Source organism: Saccoglossus kowalevskii, chromosome 6 (assembly GCF_978046115.1).
Source record: "Saccoglossus kowalevskii chromosome 6, keSacKowa6.1, whole genome shotgun sequence".
In the NCBI taxonomy this organism is placed as follows: Eukaryota; Metazoa; Hemichordata; class Enteropneusta; family Harrimaniidae; genus Saccoglossus; species Saccoglossus kowalevskii.
Genome location: NC_140646.1, coordinates 12943062 through 12956551, shown reverse-complemented (window position 1 = coordinate 12956551; position 13490 = coordinate 12943062). Strand labels below are relative to the sequence as shown.

General features: G+C 44.4%; 5 non-coding genes across 5 annotated transcripts; all 5 read right to left on the bottom strand.

The window, feature by feature from the left end:
* Positions 1 to 766: 766 nt before the first annotated feature.
* Positions 767 to 840, bottom strand: TRNAN-GUU (transfer RNA asparagine (anticodon GUU)). Its single transcript has one exon. It is a non-coding gene; the product is annotated as a tRNA-Asn (tRNA).
* A 1863-nt stretch (positions 841 to 2703) lies between these two features.
* Positions 2704 to 2777, bottom strand: TRNAN-GUU (transfer RNA asparagine (anticodon GUU)). Its single transcript has one exon. It is a non-coding gene; the product is annotated as a tRNA-Asn (tRNA).
* A 526-nt stretch (positions 2778 to 3303) lies between these two features.
* Positions 3304 to 3377, bottom strand: TRNAN-GUU (transfer RNA asparagine (anticodon GUU)). The gene has a single exon. It is a non-coding gene; the product is annotated as a tRNA-Asn (tRNA).
* Positions 3378 to 8428: 5051 nt separating this feature from the next.
* TRNAN-GUU (transfer RNA asparagine (anticodon GUU)) lies at positions 8429 to 8502 on the bottom strand. Its single transcript has one exon. It is a non-coding gene; the product is annotated as a tRNA-Asn (tRNA).
* Positions 8503 to 8728: 226 nt separating this feature from the next.
* TRNAN-GUU (transfer RNA asparagine (anticodon GUU)) lies at positions 8729 to 8802 on the bottom strand. Its single transcript has one exon. It is a non-coding gene; the product is annotated as a tRNA-Asn (tRNA).
* Positions 8803 to 13490: the final 4688 nt, after the last annotated feature.

Genomic DNA, 13490 nt, shown 5'->3' with positions numbered 1-13490 from the left:
AAACTTGTACTTCGTCCCTGGGTGGGCTTGAACAACCAACCTTTCGGTTAACAGCCGAACGCGCTAACCGATTGCGCCACAGAGACTGTAACAATGGTGTTATGTTGTATTCATATCGCGAATTCACACATGAGAAAATGTGTGTAATAAAAACTTGTACTTCGTCCCTGGGTGGGCTTGAATCACCAACCTTTCGGTTAACAGCCGAACGCACTAACCAATTGCGCCACAGAGACTGCAACCTTGGTGATATGTTGTGTTGTATTAATATCGCGAATCCACACGTGAGAAAATGTGCGTAATAAAACTTCTACTTCGTCCCTGGGTGGGCTTGAACCACCAACCTTACAGTTAACAGACGAACGCGCTAACCGATTGCGCCACAGAGACTACAACATTGGTGTTATATTGTATTCATATCGCGAATCATCACATGAGAAAATGTGTGTAATAAAAACTTGTACTTCGTCCCTGGGTGGGCTTGAACCACCAAACTTACAGTTAACAGCCGAACGCGCTAACCGATTGCGCCACAGAGACTGTAACAATGGTGTTATGCTGTATTCATATCGCGAATCCACGCATGAGAAAATGTGTGTAATAAAAACTTCTACTTCGCCCCTGGGTGGGCTTGAATCACCAACCTTTCGGTTAACAGCCGAACGCGCTAACCGATGGCGCTACAGACACTGCGACATTGGTGTTATGTTGTATTCATATCGCGAATTCTCACATGAGAACATGTGTGTAATAAAAACTTATACTTCGTCCCTGGGTGGGCTTGAACCACCAACCTTTCGGTTAACAGCCGAACGCGCTAACCGATTGCGCCACAGAGACTACAACATTGGTGTTATATTGTATTCATATCGCGAATCCACACATGAGAAAATGTGTGTAATAAAAACTTCTACTTCGTCCCTGGGTGGGCTTGAATCACCAACCTTTCGGTTAACAGCCGAACGCGCGAACCGATGGCGCTACAGACACTGCGACATTGGTGTTATGTTTTATTCATATCGCGAATTCACACATGAGAAAATCTGTGTTATAAAAACTTCTACTTCGTCCCTGGGTGGGCTTGAACCACCAACCTTTCGGTTAACAGCCGAACGCGCCACAGAGACAACAACAATGGTGTTATATTGTCTTCATATCGCGAATTCACACATGAGAAAATGTGTGTAATAAAAACTTGTACTTCGTCCCTGGGTGGGCTTGAACCACCAACCTTTTGGTTAACAGCCGAACGCGCTAACCGATGGCGCTACACTGCGACATTGGTGTTATGTTGTATTCATATCGCAAATTCACACATGAGAAAATGTGTGTAATAAAAACTTCTACTTCGTCCCTGGGTGGGCTTGAATCACCAACCTTTCGGTTAACAGCCGAACGCGCTAACCAAATGCGCCACAGAGACTACAACAATGGCATTATGTTGTATTCATATCGCGAATCCACACATGAGAAAATGTGTGTAATAAAAACTTGTGCTTCGTCCCTGGGTGGGCTTGAACCACCAACCTTTCGGTTAACAGCCAAACGCGCGAACTGATTGCGCTACAGACACTGCGACATTGGTGTTATTTTGCATTCATATCGCGAATCCACACATGAGAATTTGTGTGTAATAAAAACTTGTACTTCGTCCCTGGGTGGGCTTGAACAACCAACCTTTCGGTTAACAGCCGAACGCGCTAACCGATTGCGCTACAGACACTGCGACATTGGTGTTATGTTGCATTCATATCGCGAATTCACACATGAGAAATTGTGTGTAACAAAAACTTGTACTTCGTCCCTGTTTGGGCTTGAACCACCAACCATTCGGTTAACAGCCGAACGCGCTAATCGATTGCGCCACAGAGACTACAACAATGGCATTATGTTGTATTCATATCGCGAATCCACACATGAGAAAATGTGTGTAATAAAAATGTGTACTTCGTCCCTGGGTGGGCTTGAACCACCAACCTTTCGGTTAACAGCCAAACGCGCTAACCAATTCCGCCACAGAGACTGTAACATTGGTGTTATATTGTATTCATATCGCGAATTCACACATGAGAAAATGTGTGTAATAAAAACTTGTACTTCGTCCCTGGGTGGGCTTGAATCACCAACCTTTCGGTTAACAGCCGAACGCACTAACCAATTGCGCCACAGAGACTGCAACCTTGGTGATATGTTGTGTTGTATTAATATCGCGAATCCACACGTGAGAAAATGTGCGTAATAAAACTTCTACTTCGTCCCTGGGTGGGCTTGAACCACCAACCTTACAGTTAACAGCCGAACGCGCTAACCGATGGCGCTACAGACACTGCGACATTGGTGTTATGTTGTATTCATATCGCGAATTCACACATTCGATGATGTGAGTAATAAAAACTTCTACTTCATCCCAAGGTGGGCTTGAACAACCAACCTTTCGGTTAACAGCCGAACGTGCTAACCGATTGCGCTACAGACACTGCGACATTGGTGTTATGTTGTATTCATATCGCGAATTCACACATGAGAAAATGTGTGTAATAAAAACTTGTAATTCGTCCCTGGGTGGGCTTGAACCACCAACCTTTCAGTTAACAGCCGAACGCGCTAACCGATTGCGCCACATAGACTGTAACAATCGTGTTATGTTGTATTCATATCGCGAATCCACACATGAGAAAATCTGTGTAATAAAAACTTCTACTTCGTCCCTGGGTGGGCTTGAACCACCAACCTTTCGGTTAACAGCCGAACGCGCTAACCGATTGCGCCACAGAGACTACAACATTGGTGTTATATTGTATTCATATCGCGAATCCTCACATGAGAAAATGTGTGTAATAAAAACTTCTACTTCGTCCCTGGGTGGGCTTGAATCACCAACCTTTCGGTTAACAGCCGAACGCGCGAACCGATGGCGCTACAGACTCTGCGACATTGGTGTTATGTTGTATTCATATCGCGAATTCACACATGAGAAAATGTGTGTAATAAAAACTTGTACTTCGTCCCTGGGTGGGCTTGAACCACCAACATTTCAGTTAACAGCCGAACGCGCTAACCGATTGCGCCACAGAGACTGTAACAATGGTGTTATGTTGTATTCATATCGCGAATCCACACATGAGAAAATGTGTGTAATAAAAACTTCTACTTCGTCCCTGGGTGGGCTTGAATCACCAACCTTTCGGTTAACAGCCGAACGCGCTAACCGATGGCGCTACAGACACTGCGACATTGGTGTTATGTTGTATTCATATCGCGAATTCTCACATGAGAACATGTGTGTAATAAAAACTTATACTTCGTCCCTGGGTGGGCTTGAACCACCAACCTTTCGGTTAACAGCCGAACGCGCTAACCGATTGCGCCACAGAGACTACAACAATGGTGTTATATTGTCTTCATATCGCGAATTCACACATGAGAAAATGTGTGTAATAAAAACTTGTACTTCGTCCCTGGGTGGGCTTGAACCACCAACCTTTTGGTTAACAGCCGAACGCGCTAACCGATAGCGCTACAGACACTGCGACTTTGGTGTTATGTTGTATTCTTATCGCAAATTCACACATGAGAAAATGTGTGTGATAAAAACTTCTACTTCGTCCCTGGTTGGGCTTGAATCACCAACCTTTCGGTTAACAGCCGAACGCGCTAACCAAATGCGCCACAGAGACCGCAACCTTGGTGATATGTTGTGTTGTATTCATATCGCGAATCCACACATGAGAAAATGTGTGTAATAAAAACTTGTACTTCGTCCCTGGGTGGGCTTGAACCACCAACCTTTCGGTTAACAGCCAAACGCGCTAACCGATTGCGCTACAGACACTGCGACATTGGTGTTATTTTGCATTCATATCGCGAATCCACACATGATAATTTGTGTGTAATAAAAACTTGTACTTCGTCCCTGGGTGGGCTTGAACAACCAACCTTTCGGTTAACAGGCGAACGCGCTAACCGAGTGCGCTACAGACACTGCGACATTGGTGTTATGTTGCATTCATATCGCGAATTCACACATGAGAAATTGTGTGTAACAAAAACTTGTACTTCGTCCCTGTTTGGGCTTGAACCTCCAACCTTTCGGTTAACAGCCGAACGCGCTAATCGATTGCGCCACAGAGACTACAACAATGGCGTTATGTTGTATTCATATCGCGAATCCACACATGAGAAAATGTGTGTAATAAAAATGTGTACTTCGTCCCTGGGTGGGCTTGAACCACCAACCTTTCGGTTAACAGCCAAACGCGCTAACCGATTGCGCCACAGAGACTGCAACATTGGTGTTATATTGTATTCATATCGCGAATTCACACATGAGAAAATGTGTGTAATAAAAACTTGTACTTCGTCCCTGGGTGGGCTTGAATCACCAACCTTTCGGTTAACAGCCGAACGCACTAAAAAATTGCGCCACAGAGACTGCAACCTTGGTGATATGTTGTGTTGTATTAATATCGCGAATCCACACGTGAGAAAATGTACGTAATAAAAACTTCTACTTCGTCCCTGGGTGGGCTTGCACCACCAACCTTACAGTTAACAGCCGAACGCGCTAACCGATGGCGCTACAGACACTGCGACATTGGTGTTATGTTGTATTCATATCTCGAATTCACACATTCGAAAATGTGAGTAATAAAAACTTCTACTTCATCCCAAGGTGGGCTTGAACAACCAACCTTTCGGTTAACAGCCGAACGCGCTAACCGATGGCGCTACAGACTCTGCGACATTGGTGTTATGTTGTATTAATATCGCGAATCCACACGTGAGAAAATGTGCGTAATAAAAACTTCTACTTCGTCCCTGGGTGGGCTTGAACCACCAACCTTTCGGTTAACAAACGAACGCGCTAACCGATTGCGCCACAGAGACTACAACATTAGTGTTATATTGTATTCATATCGCGAATCCTCACATGAGAAAATGTGTGTAATAAAAACTTCTACTTCGTCCCTGGGTGGGCTTGAATCACAAACCTTTCGGTTTACAGCCGAACGCGCGAACCGATGGCGCTACAGACTCTGCGACATTGGTGTTATGTTGTATTCATATCGCGAATTCACACATGAGAAAATGTGTGTAATAAAAACTTGTACTTCGTCCCTGGGTGAGCTTGAACCACCAACCTTTCAGTTAACAGCCGAACGCGCTAACCGATTGCGCCACAGAGACTGTAACAATGGTGTTATGTTGTATTCATATCGCGAATCCACACATGAGAAAATGTGTGTAATAAAAACTTATACTTCGTCCCTGGGTGGGCTTGCACCACCAACCTTTCGGTTAACAGCCAAACGCGCTAACCGATTGCGCCACAGAGACTGCAACATTGGTGTTATATTGTATTCATATCGCGAATTCACACATGAGAAAATGTGTGTAATAAAAACTTGTACTTCGTCCCTGGGTGGGCTTGAATCACCAACCTTTCGGTTAACAGCCGAACGCACTAAAAAATTGCGCCACAGAGACTGCAACCTTGGTGATATGTTGTGTTGTATTAATATCGCGAATCCACACGTGAGAAAATGTACGTAATAAAAACTTCTACTTCGTCCCTGGGTGGGCTTGCACCACCAACCTTACTGTTAACAGCCGAACGCGCTAACCGATGGCGCTACAGACACTGCGACATTGGTGTTATGTTGTATTCATATCTCGAATTCACACATTCGAAAATGTGAGTAATAAAAACTTCTACTTCATCCCAAGGTGGGCTTGAACAACCAACCTTTCGGTTAACAGCCGAACGCGCTAACCGATGGCGCTACAGACTCTGTGACATTGGTGTTATGTTGTATTAATATCGCGAATCCACACGTGAGAAAATGTGCGTAATAAAAACTTCTACTTCGTCCCTGGGTGGGCTTGAACCACCAACCTTTCGGTTAACAGACGAACGCGCTAACCGATTGCGCCACAGAGACTACAACATTAGTGTTATATTGTATTCATATCGCGAATCCTCACATGAGAAAATGTGTGTAATAAAAACTTCTACTTCGTCCCTGGGTGGGCTTGAATCACCAACCTTTCGGTTTACAGCCGAACGCGCGAACCGATGGCGCTACAGACTCTGCGACATTGGTGTTATGTTGTATTCATATCGCGAATTCACACATGAGAAAATGTGTGTAATAAAAACTTGTACTTCGTCCCTGGGTGAGCTTGAACCACCAACCTTTCAGTTAACAGCCGAACGCGCTAACCGATTGCGCCACAGAGACTGTAACAATGGTGTTATGTTGTATTCATATCGCGAATCCACACATGAGAAAATGTGTGTAATAAAAACTTATACTTCGTCCCTGGGTGGGCTTGAACCACCAACCTTTCGGTTAACAGCCAAACGCGCTAACCGATTGCGCCACAGAGACTGCAACATTGGTGTTATATTGTATTCATATCGCGAATTTACACATGAGAAAATGTGTGTAATAAAAACTTGTACTTCGTCCCTGGGTGGGCTTGAATCACCAACCTTTCGGTTAACAGCCGAACGCACTAAAAAATTGCGCCACAGAGACTGCAACCTTGGTGATATGTTGTGTTGTATTAATATCGCGAATCCACACGTGAGAAAATGTACGTAATAAAAACTTCTACTTCGTCCCTGGGTGGGCTTGCACCACCAACCTTACAGTTAACAGCCGAACGCGCTAACCGATGGCGCTACAGACACTGCGACATTGGTGTTATGTTGTATTCATATCTCGAATTCACACATTCGAAAATGTGAGTAATAAAAACTTCTACTTCATCCCAAGGTGGGCTTGAACAACCAACCTTTCGGTTAACAGCCGAACGCGCTAACCGATGGCGCTACAGACTCTGCGACATTGGTGTTATGTTGTATTAATATCGCGATTCCACACGTGAGAAAATGTGCGTAATAAAAACTTCTACTTCGTCCCTGGGTGGGCTTGAACCACCAACCTTTCGGTTAACAAACGAACGCGCTAACCGATTGCGCCACAGAGACTACAACATTAGTGTTATATTGTATTCATATCGCGAATCCTCACATGAGAAAATGTGTGTAATAAAAACTTCTACTTCGTCCCTGGGTGGGCTTGAATCACAAACCTTTCGGTTTACAGCCGAACGCGCGAACCGATGGCGCTACAGACTCTGCGACATTGGTGTTATGTTGTATTCATATCGCGAATTCACACATGAGAAAATGTGTGTAATAAAAACTTGTACTTCGTCCCTGGGTGAGCTTGAACCACCAACCTTTCAGTTAACAGCCGAACGCGCTAACCGATTGCGCCACAGAGACTGTAACAATGGTGTTATGTTGTATTCTTATCGCGAATCCACACATGAGAAAATGTGTGTAATAAAAACTTATACTTCGTCCCTGGGTGGGCTTGAACCGCCAACCTTTCGGTTAACAGCCAAACGCGCTAACCGATTGCGCCACAGAGACTGCAACATTGGTGTTATATTGTATTCATATCGCGAATTCACACATGAGAAAATGTGTGTAATAAAAACTTGTACTTCGTCCCTGGGTGGGCTTGAATCACCAACCTTTCGGTTAACAGCCGAACGCACTAAAAAATTGCGCCACAGAGACTGCAACCTTGGTGATATGTTGTGTTGTATTAATATCGCGAATCCACACGTGAGAAAATGTACGTAATAAAAACTTCTACTTCGTCCCTGGGTGGGCTTGCACCACCAACCTTACAGTTAACAGCCGAACGCGCTAACCGATGGCGCTACAGACACTGCGACATTGGTGTTATGTTGTATTCATATCTCGAATTCACACATTCGAAAATGTGATTAATAAAAACTTCTACTTCATCCCAAGGTGGGCTTGAACAACCAACCTTTCGGTTAACAGCCGAACGCGCTAACCGATGGCGCTACAGACTCTGCGACATTGGTGTTATGTTGTATTAATATCGCGAATCCACACGTGAGAAAATGTGCGTAATAAAAACTTCTAGTTCGTCCCTGGGTGGGCTTGAACCACCAACCTTTCGGTTAACAGACGAACGCGCTAACCGATTGCGCCACAGAGACTACAACATTAGTGTTATATTGTATTCATATCGCGAATCCTCACATGAGAAAATGTGTGTAATAAAAACTTCTACTTCGTCCCTGGGTGGGCTTGAATCACCAACCTTTCGGTTTACAGCCGAACGCGCGAACCGATGGCGCTACAGACTCTGCGACATTGGTGTTATGTTGTATTCATATCGCGAATTCACACATGAGAAAATGTGTGTAATAAAAACTTGTACTTCGTCCCTGGGTGAGCTTGAACCACCAACCTTTCAGTTAACAGCCGAACGGGCTAACCGATTGCGCCACAGAGACTGTAACAATGGTGTTATGTTGTATTCATATCGCGAATCCACACATGAGAAAATGTGTGTAATAAAAACTTATACTTCGTCCCTGGGTGGGCTTGAACCACCAACCTTTCGGTTAACAGCCGAACGCGCTAACCGATTGCGCCACAGAGACTACAACATTGGTGTTATATTGTATTCATATCGCGAATCCACACATGAGAAAATGTGTGTAATAAAAACTTCTACTTCGTCCCTGGGTGGGCTTGAATCACCAACCTTTCGGTTAACAGCCGAACGCGCGAACCGATGGCGCTACAGATACTGCGACATTGGTGTTATGTTTTAATCATATCGCGAATTCACACATGAGAAAATCTGTGTAATAAAAACTTCTACTTCGTCCCTGGGTGGGCTTGAACCACCAACCTTTCGGTTAACAGCCGAACGCGCTAACCGATTGCGCCACAGAGACTACAACATTAGTGTTATATTGTATTCATATCGCGAATCCTCACATGAGAAAATGTGTGTAATAAAAACTTCTACTTCGTCCCTGGGTGGGCTTGAATCACCAACCTTTCGGTTTACAGCCGAACGCGCGAACCGATGGCGCTACAGACTCTGCGACATTGGTGTTATGTTGTATTCATATCGCGAATCCACACGTGAGAAAATGTGCGTAATAAAAACTTCTACTTCGTCCCTGGGTGGGCTTGAACCACCAACCTTTCGGTTAACAAACGAACGCGCTAACCGATTGCGCCACAGAGACTACAACATTAGTGTGATATTGTATTCATATCGCGAATCCTCACATGAGAAAATGTGTGTAATAAAAACTTCTACTTCGTCCCTGGGTGGGCTTGAATCACAAACCTTTCGGTTTACAGCCGAACGCGCGAACCGATGGCGCTACAGACTCTGCGACATTGGTGTTATGTTGTATTCATATCGCGAATTCACACATGAGAAAATGTGTTTAATAAAAACTTGTACTTCGTCCCTGGGTGAGCTTGAACCACCAACCTTTCAGTTAACAGCCGAACGCGCTAACCGATTGCGCCACAGAGACTGTAACAATGGTGTTATGTTGTATTCATATCGCGAATCCACACATGAGAAAATGTGTGTAATAAAAACTTATACTTCGTCCCTGGGTGGGCTTGAACCACCAACCTTTCGGTTAACAGCCAAACGCGCTAACCGATTGCGCCACAGAGACTGCAACATTGGTGTTATATTGTATTCATATCGCGAATTCACACATGAGAAAATGTGTGTAATAAAAACTTGTACTTCGTCCCTGGGTGGGCTTGAATCACCAACCTTTCGGTTAACAGCCGAACGCACTAAAAAATTGCGCCACAGAGACTGCAACCTTGGTGATATGTTGTGTTGTATTAATATCGCGAATCCACACGTGAGAAAATGTACGTAATAAAAACTTCTACTTCGTCCCTGGGTGGGCTTGCACCACCAACCTTACAGTTAACAGCCGAACGCGCTAACCGATGGCGCTACAGACACTGCGACATTGGTGTTATGTTGTATTCATATCTCGAATTCACACATTCGAAAATGTGAGTAATAAAAACTTCTACTTCATCCCAAGGTGGGCTTGAACAACCAACCTTTCGGTTAACAGCCGAACGCGCTAACCGATGGCGCTACAGACTCTGCGACATTGGTGTTATGTTGTATTAATATCGCGAATCCACACGTGAGAAAATGTGCGTAATAAAAACTTCTACTTCGTCCCTGGGTGGGCTTGAACCACCAACCTTTCGGTTAACAGACGAACGCGCTAACCGATTGCGCCACAGAGACTACAACATTAGTGTTATATTGTATTCATATCGCGAATCCTCACATGAGAAAATGTGTGTAATAAAAACTTCTACTTCGTCCCTGGGTGGGCTTGAATCACCAACCTTTCGGTTCACAGCCGAACGCGCGAACCGATGGCGCTACAGACTCTGCGACATTGGTGTTATGTTGTATTCATATCGCGAATTCACACATGAGAAAATGTGTGTAATAAAAACTTGTACTTCGTCCCTGGGTGAGCTTGAACCACCAACCTTTCAGTTAACAGCCGAACGCGCTAACCGATTGCGCCACAGAGACTGCAACATTGGTGTTATATTGTATTCATATCGCGAATTCACACATGAGAAAATGTGTGTAATAAAAACTTGTACTTCGTCCCTGGGTGGGCTTGAATCACCAACCTTTCGGTTAACAGCCGAACGCACTAAAAAATTGCGCCACAGAGACTGCAACCTTGGTGATATGTTGTGTTGTATTAATATCGCGAATCCACACGTGAGAAAATGTACGTAATAAAAACTTCTACTTCGTCCCTGGGTGGGCTTGCACCACCAACCTTACAGTTAACAGCCGAACGCGCTAACCGATGGCGCTACAGACACTGCGACATTGGTGTTATGTTGTATTCATATCTCGAATTCACACATTCGAAAATGTGAGTAATAAAAACTTCTACTTCATCCCAAGGTGGGCTTGAACAACCAACCTTTCGGTTAACAGCCGAACGCGTTAACCGATGGCGCTACAGACTCTGCGACATTGGTGTTATGTTGTATTAATATCGCGAATCCACACGTGAGAAAATGTGCGTAATAAAAACTTCTACTTCGTCCCTGGGTGGGCTTGAACCACCAACCTTTCGGTTAACAGACGAACGCGCTAATCGATTGCGCCACAGAGACTACAACATTAGTGTTATATTGTATTCATATCGCGAATCCTCACATGAGAAAATGTGTGTAATAAAAACTTCTACTTCGTCCCTGGGTGGGCTTGAATCACCAACCTTTCGGTTTACAGCCGAACGCGCGAACCGATGGCGCTACAGACTCTGCGACATTGGTGTTATGTTGTATTCATATCGCGAATTCACACATGAGAAAATGTGTGTAATAAAAACTTGTACTTCGTCCCTGGGTGAGCTTGAAACACCAACCTTTCAGTTAACAGCCGAACGCGCTAACCGATTGCGCCACAGAGACTGTAACAATGGTGTTATGTTGTATTCATATCGCGAATCCACACATGAGAAAATGTGTGTAATAAAAACTTATACTTCGTCCCTGGGTGGGCTTGAACCACCAACCTTTCGGTTAACAGCCAAACGCGCTAACCGATTGCGCCACAGAGACTGCAACATTGGTGTTATATTGTATTCATATCGCGAATTCACACATGAGAAAATGTGTGTAATAAAAACTTGTACTTCGTCCCTGGGTGGGCTTGAATCACCAACCTTTTGGTTAACAGCCGAACGCACTAAAAAATTGCGCCACAGAGACTGCAACCTTGGTGATATGTTGTGTTGTATTAATATCGCGAATCCACACGTGAGAAAATGTACGTAATAAAAACTTCTACTTCGTCCCTGGGTGGGCTTGCACCACCAACCTTACAGTTAACAGCCGAACGCGCTAACCGATGGCGCTACAGACACTGCGACATTGGTGTTATGTTGTATTCATATCTCGAATTCACACATTCGAAAATGTGAGTAATAAAAACTTCTACTTCATCCCAAGGTGGGCTTGAACAACCAACCTTTCGGTTAACAGCCGAACGCGCTAACCGAAGGCGCTACAGACTCTGCGACATTGGTGTTATGTTGTATTAATATCGCGAATCCACACGTGAGAAAATGTGCGTAATAAAAACTTCTACTTCGTCCCTGGGTAGGCTTGAACCACCAACCTTTCGGTTAACAGACGAACGCGCTAACCGATTGCGCCACAGAGACTACAACATTAGTGTTATATTGTATTCATATCGCGAATCCTCACATGAGAAAATGTGTGTAATAAAAACTTCTACTTCGTCCCTGGGTGGGCTTGAATCACCAACCTTTCGGTTTACAGCCGAACGCGCGAACCGATGGCGCTACAGACTCTGCGACATTGGTGTTATGTTGTATTCATATCGCGAATTCACACATGAGAAAATGTGTGTAATAAAAACTTGTACTTCGTCCCTGGGTGAGCTTGAACCACCAACCTTTCAGTTAACAGCCGAACGCGCTAACCGATTGCGCCACAGAGACTGTAACAATGGTGTTATGTTGTATTCATATCGCGAATCCACACATGAGAAAATGTGTGTAATAAAAACTTATACTTCGTCCCTGGGTGGGCTTGAACCACCAACCTTTCGGTTAACAGCCAAACGCGCTAACCGATTGCGCCACAGAGACTGCAACATTGGTGTTATATTGTATTCATATCGCGAATTCACACATGAGAAAATGTGTGTAATAAAAACTTGTACTTCGTCCCTGGGTGGGCTTGAATCACCAACCTTTCGGTTAACAGCCGAACGCACTAAAAAATTGCGCCACAGAGACTGCAACCTTGGTGATATGTTGTGTTGTATTAATATCGCGAATCCACATGTGAGAAAATGTACGTAATAAAAACTTCTACTTCGTCCCTGGGTGGGCTTGCACCACCAACCTTACAGTTAACAGCCGAACGCGCTAACCGATGGCGCTACAGACACTGCGACATTGGTGTTATGTTTTATTCATATCTCGAATTCACACATTCGAAAATGTGAGTAATAAAAACTTCTACTTCATCCCAAGGTGGGCTTGAACAACCAACCTTTCGGTTAACAGCCGAACGCGCTAACCGATGGCGCTACAGACTCTGCGACATTGGTGTTATGTTGTATTAATATCGCGATTCCACACGTGAGAAAATGTGCGTAATAAAAACTTCTACTTCGTCCCTGGGTGGGCTTGAACCACCAACCTTTCGGTTAACAAACGAGCGCGCTAACCGATTGCGCCACAGAGACTACAACATTAGTGTTATATTGTATTCATATCGCGAATCCTCACATGAGAAAATGTGTGTAATAAAAACTTCTACTTCGTCCCTGGGTGGGCTTGAATCACAAACCTTTCGGTTTACAGCCGAACGCGCGAACCGATGGCGCTACAGACTCTGCGACATTGGTGTTATGTTGTATTCATATCGCGAATTCACACATGAGAAAATGTGTGTAATAAAAACTTGTACTTCGTCCCTGGGTGAGCTTGAACCACCAACCTTTCAGTTAACAGCCGAACGCGCTAACCGATTGCGCCACAGAGACTGTAACAATGGTGTTATG